At 47.9% G+C, this 6,491-nt stretch overlaps 1 pseudogene; it reads right to left on the bottom strand.

Moving 5' to 3' along the window:
• Positions 1-2,556: 2,556 nt before the first annotated feature.
• LOC119296754 lies at positions 2,557-4,984 on the bottom strand (annotated as a pseudogene).
• Between the last annotated feature and the right edge of the window lie 1,507 nt (positions 4,985-6,491).

The raw sequence follows: 6,491 nt of genomic DNA, 5'->3' as shown, positions 1-6,491 counted from the left end.
ACAATGTGTGTGGTGCACTTATTAATTCTAAACATATCTTAGTGGAGCCGCCCAATTGAATCTCGGCATGTTACCATGTAACAGGTGGGTGGTACGCTTTCTTAATAACTGTGTACTTCTATCTTGGTACGGTTATCCAATTATATCCTAGCACAGTCGACATGAAAGATGAAAAATGGCATGGCTGTTTTTTAACAACTGATGTACGACTGTTCATGCCAATATTGAACGTCTAGCACTCTTTTTTAGAGAAAAGGCTGCAGCCCGACTTTAAATTAATAAAGCCACTAGGCAACACATATTATCACAACTGTACAAGAAACACACTAAATCAGAACTGAAAAGAGGAAGTTTTAAGAGGGGCCACAACCGGCAATAAGGCACACAGGCCAACAAGCTAAAACCCAAAAGCAAGTGCGCAGGCAAGACAATGACAGGGAGCACCAACTACCGCGGACTGGCTCGATCAGGATATTGGTCACCGAAGCACTGATGCGAGAGATGAGAAGATCCATAGCCGCCTAGTCGCCGTTCTTAGTCAGAGATTTCCACTGCTGCAAAAAGATTGAAAGTGATTTCCACTGCATGGTGGGCACAAAGTCAACTATTCTTTTGCCTTTTATGTCTAACGCTCTCACATGTAAGATGGCGAATCTTGCAGATTATGAAGTCATAGATTCACCGTAACCAATAAACTTGGTTGCGTCTTCTGTACGAATCGGCCATGTCAGTTAATCCTCTCTTTTGCTAATAAATAGCTCAATTTCAATTTCTTTTTAATACATTTCCAGCTTCCGTTGATTACAACATTGTATGGGAAGTTTCTATTTCAGACACTTGGGAAAACTTTAGTGGTTGTGAACTTTAATAATAATAATTGTAACCGTACTTATTGAGGTGGGTGTAGCAGGAACATTGGCATTTGGGTGCTAAAGGTAGCATCCAAGTTATAAAAGGTTAGCTGGTATGGTAGCATGTTGTTTAAGGTTGCTGGATTGATGAGCACACACATGTACTAGCTTTCCACTTGGCTCATCCAAAAAAGGACAGGTTTAGGGTTAGTAAGCAAAGTAGCCACAGAGCACAATGCAAAAATGTGCATTCCCAGCAAGAGATGTCGTTTCGTTCTCGATTAGAGCCAGCATATGATTAAATTAGAGTAAAGATGATTTCCTTCCAGATTTCGTGCTCTGAGTATGGCACAACTTGATCTTTACTAGTAAGTACACCCTCTATTCACCAATCTAAGACGTTTTGGAAGTTTAAGCCAAAACGCCTTACATTGGTGAACAGAGGAAGTACTCCCTCCGTCCCAAAATTTTTGTCTTAGATTTGTCTAGATACAGATGTATCTAATACTAAAACGTGACTTGATACATCCGTATTTGGACAAATCTAAGACAAGAATTTTGGGACGGAGGGAGTATTATTTAATGATGTAACAACTCTGATCTGATCTGGTTTGATTCTTTCCTTTCGCTGCATGTAAGTTCAGGTGTTTTGGGATGAGTAGACAAAGCAGCAGCCACAGATTCAATTAATTGAAGCGTCTTTCTTCCCCATTCCAGTTATATTAGCACTTGAAAAGTACTTCAGATTCTTCATAGAAACATTTTGAACAAGCTAGCTGTAGATAACCAATACAAATATATACAAGAGTCTTGTTCTAGAGGATGGTCATCCACACTGGAACTTCGACACATTCTAGACTCCTACGCGAGGCAGCAATGGGGAATTTTACACAATGGGCAAAAGCCCGACAAAACAACTGTGCACATATATATGAGCAATCAATACCCAACGCAACTTCTCTCACGCATTTGCGAATGAAAAAGATGCATTAGTTCCATTATATTGATTATTTGCACTGTATCAAGACAATATGGCTATAAAAAGTTCAACTCCCGGCTTCTGCGTCTCTATTGAACTATTGATTCAACTACCAGAAGAAGCTGCCAGGTTACATATCGTACTTATCATATATAAACTGAGGATAACATGATGAACTGTTAGTAGAGCCATTCAATACACAAAGCTGAAACCAACATGAAGCACCATCATAAATCTCAACCACCAAAAAAGTCTTGAATACATAGCCAAGTCACTCGGTTACCTTGTTCTGTAATTCCAAGTTTTGTTGATGGATAAGCTTTATTTCTCGGAAAGTTGAATATTCTCTTGATGAAAGATGTATCCCTACAAATTCACTTTATTGAATTATCATGTATGGATGTAGTTTTCCTTAAATGTATTGATGGATATACCGTTTCAAAATGTAGTGATCTAAATTTTACAGATAATGTGCAACTAAGTAAAATTGCACATGCTGGGCATAGAAATCTTGGCGAACCTTCTCGTTGTATTGATAATATTTCTGGAAATTCTTTGTTCCTAAAACATGTATCAAGAGACACACAGTTATTGTCATTTCTTTTAAAAAAAGTGTTAGCGTAGTGGTGATTATGGAGGAGGGTACAATGATTAGCTGAAATAAGAATAAAATCCACTAAAAATGAGATAAGAACAAACCGAAGGAGCTCAGCTACCTTCTTTTCTCTAATATGGTGTAAGCTCTTCTCCAGTTGATGTTCCATTGAATATAAGTCTTCGACTTGTAAGTTTGATAATCTCTCACCCATTATCTTCCTGAAAGCCAAATAATGTGGTGACTTGATTGAGTTCTCCAGTCTTTACTCAAATTGATTTAAATCAGATTCATAGTCGTGGAAAGAATTGGCTCAAGAACGTGTCCCAATTATGTTCTTGAAGCATCTGCATTTTCCTGCTTTAATTTTCGCACTTCCCCTTCCCAAAACTAGCAAAACATGAAATTGAGATTTTCTTATATTACCAGAAGCTTTGAGTACTGCAAACTTTTGTTCAAAATAAATAAATGGTACTATTATGGGTATCTACCAGATAAGCATATATAACGGATATTTTCCTTGGCTTGGTGGTGTAGTGCTAAAATTATGTGCATATATAAGTAACAACCAGTGGGAGAAGTAAAGTGCATGCATATAAATACTTAGTGCAAACTTTGTGTTGACGTATAACTGTATTGCCTAGTCTCTTCCGTCAGATCGGTATTTTGGTTGCATTGACACGAGAGCATGCATTTCTACATGGTATCGGAGCCAAGAGGTCTTGAGTTCAAGACCCGGCTGGTGCAATTAAATTACAGCCCACTTTCGGTCCACGTTTAGGCCCGAGGGAGCCACACATAAGAGGGAGTGTTGACGTATAATTGTATTACCTAGTCTCTTACATCAGAACGGTTTTTTGGTTGCATTAACGAGAGCATGCACTTCTACACTTTGTTCTAAAATAGGTGACACTCTGATACACATCAGTAAGAATCAAACTTCTCTAATTTGACTATCAGTATACAATTTTGCATTGAGGTTGGTCAAACTAACATAATATCATTACATTTGTCATGACAACGATTTACAGTTCTGTAATTTTACCAACGTATTTGTATAGAAAACGTCAAAGTGGCTCATTGAAAATTGTCATTATCTAAAACATCATCTATTTTGGAATGTTCGGAGTAGTTAAGAGCAACTCTAGCAGACCCTGCAAAAATACGACCCGCAAAACGCGTTTGCGGTTTGACGAAGATCGCGTTTGCGGGTCAAAAACATGCGCGGCCAAGCAGAACCCGTATCTAAACCTACATAATTTGAAAAAATACTTTCGCTACATAGTTCATCACATGATCAACAAACTACAAGCATAGCTATACTACATACTACGTTCAACTAGTACTAGGGGGGTCCGATCTGATGGCGGCGAGGTCGCGGCAAACTGGACGACGCCGTGGAGGAGCCGGACGCTCAATCCTCCTCGTCGGAGCTGCACAGATCGACGTACTTCTCCGCCTGCTCCGCGCGGATGGGGCGCCACTCGTCAGCCTTCTCGTTGGCGGCGACCGCCTGCCGCCACTCGAGATCTTCGAGCTCCTCGGCATGGCGCCGGTGCTCCTCCTCCTCGCGCACGCTCCGCTCGGCGATGGCGGCGGCGACGGCGTCGAAGTCTGCGACGTAGTCCTCGGGCCCAACGACTCCGCGGCGGCCGAGTGGAGCGGGCTCCTCGGGGTCCTCCTTCACCGGCACGAAGGGGAACGGCGCCGGCGGCTCCGGCTCCTCCTCCTCGCCCGACCACTCCCTCTTCACGTGGAGGAAGCCCGCGGCGGAGGAGGAGGAGGATCCGGCGTAGGAAGACCTCGCGGAGGAGAAGGACGCGTGCCGGCGGTTGTACTCCTCCATCTCGCGTCGGTCGAAGCTCGCCGGCGGCGACAGCCCGTGGTTGGTCTACCTCCGGGCGCCGCGCTTCCTCGCGCCGTCGGACCGGCGCCGCTCGCGCTCCGGGTCCCTCTCACGGCCGGATCTGCTGCCGGAGCCGCGTCCGGAGCTCCACATGCGCCCCCACATGGCGGCTAGAGGAGGGTCGCCGGCGGCGAGAAATTGGGAGAGGGGAAAAGGGAATCGGGTGGCTCGCGGAACCGCACTTATAGTGCTTGGGGCGTGCGGTTTGTGGGCTGCGACAAATTTTTTTGCGGGCCGGTCGAGTATGTGGGCTCTGTTCTGGCCGGAAAATTGGCCTGAGCCCGCATACTCGCTGGATTTTTTGCGGGCCGGGCGTTTTGCAGGGTCTGCTAGAGTTGCTCTAACAAGGTTACGAGGCAATATGCATTCAGTAGTTGATGCTGGTGCTCCTGTGCAGATTGGTACTTATGGATGATGGAAGGCATGCCCATGGTGGTAGTGGGGTGGTAGTGGTGGTGGTGGTGGTGGTGGTGGAGCTGGCATATGCGTAGATGCGGCCAGTAAGGGAGAAGACGATGACAGCCGACCTGGACATTGCAGAGGATGGCCAGCTCACGTGTCTTCTTCAGCAGCCCATGCCGCCGCTTGGAGAATGTGACCTGCCTGCTGCTCATGTCCTCAATCCTCCTAATCACAATCTTACCCCTCACCATGATAGCTCTTCGATATCCTTAATTAATTACACTATTCACTCAACTCCTTAATTATCTGCTAACTCTAGCTAGCTAGCTCTTCACTCCCATACCTCCCTTCCCCCTCGCACCGCCTCCCCTCGGGCAGCGCCAGTGGCCCCTAATCCCGTGCCACCAGCCCCTCCCCGCTCCTCCATCCCCAGCCGCCGATGTCGCCAGCAAGGGCCGCGGTGGCGCCAGGCCCTGCACCACAAATCTAGGGCGGGTGGTCGCTGCGGCAGATCCTGTGAGGCGGAGGCGGCGTCTCACATGGGGAGGCAGGAGGTGGCAATCAAGGCGGCGCCCATGCTGCGCGCCAGCGATGGGAACTTACATGGTCGGCGGTGTGGCAGCCGCGGGCGCATGGGTGGCTTCGATGGCTGCGGATCTGGTGTCCTGTCCAGATCCATCTCAGTACGGCCTTGGCTGGCCGGTGGTGCGAGGAGGACCGATGGGGGACGGCTGGAGGCTCCCTGCCGGCGTGCCGACGGTGGCCCTTGTCTCCACGGCGAGGCTCTATTCAGTTCCAGCCATCTGCGAGGTTGGGGGGACACAACTTCCGGTGAAAATTGCGCCAACTTCGGTCATGGCGGACGATGGTGGCGTCTATGACGTCATTCCCTTCTCGAGGAATCGTTGTTGCAGGCCGTGGCACCCCACTCGTGATGCTTCAGGGGAAACCATGGATCTGGATCTATCGGACCGGACGATAATGTGTTACCTTTGATGCCTTTGTCCCTCCTGAGGGCATCGGTTTGGAGCAAGTGCTGGTTGGACAGGACAAGTGGAAGAGCGGTGTCCCAACCACCGCAAGGCGAACGGCGGATCCCGGTGGCATGGTGTTGCGGAGGTTCGACAATGGGCGCGTGTGGATGGATACGTGCATGATGGTGGAGTTCTCTGACGTCGTGGTGGCGTCGACGGCAGGCCAGGCAAGATCGATGGGTCAGTTTCTACTCTAGAGATGGACCGGTGGAAGATGGCGGTGGTGTTGGGAAACGTAGCATGCAATTTCAAAAAAAATCCTACGCTCACGCAAGATCTATCTAGGAGATGCATAGCAATGAGAGGGGGAGAGTATGTCCACGTACCCTCGTAGACCGAAAGCGGAAGCGTTTGCCAACACGGTTGATGTAGTCAAACTTCTTCTCATTCGAACCGATCAAGCACCGAACGTACGGCACCTCCGTGTTCTGCACACGTTCAGCTCGATGACGTCCCTCGAACTCTTGATCCAGCAAAGTGTCGAGGGAGAGTTTCTTCAGCACGACGGCGTGGTGACGGTGATGTGAAGTGATCCGCATAGGGCTTCCCCTAAGCCCTACGTGAATATGACCGGAGGCGTAAACTTTGGAGGGGGCCGCCGCACACGGCTAACAATGTTTGTTGTGTGTTCTAGGTGCCCCCTCCCCACATATATATAGGTGGGAGGGGGAGGGGACAGCCATGGGGCGCCCCAAGTAGGAGGAATCCTACTTGGGGGCCTTGT

Source organism: Triticum dicoccoides, chromosome 5A (assembly GCF_002162155.2).
Source record: "Triticum dicoccoides isolate Atlit2015 ecotype Zavitan chromosome 5A, WEW_v2.0, whole genome shotgun sequence".
NCBI classification, from domain to species: Eukaryota; Viridiplantae; Streptophyta; class Magnoliopsida; order Poales; family Poaceae; genus Triticum; species Triticum dicoccoides.
The sequence above is the reverse complement of the archived record's forward strand: the minus strand, read 5'-3'. Positions and strand labels throughout refer to the sequence as shown.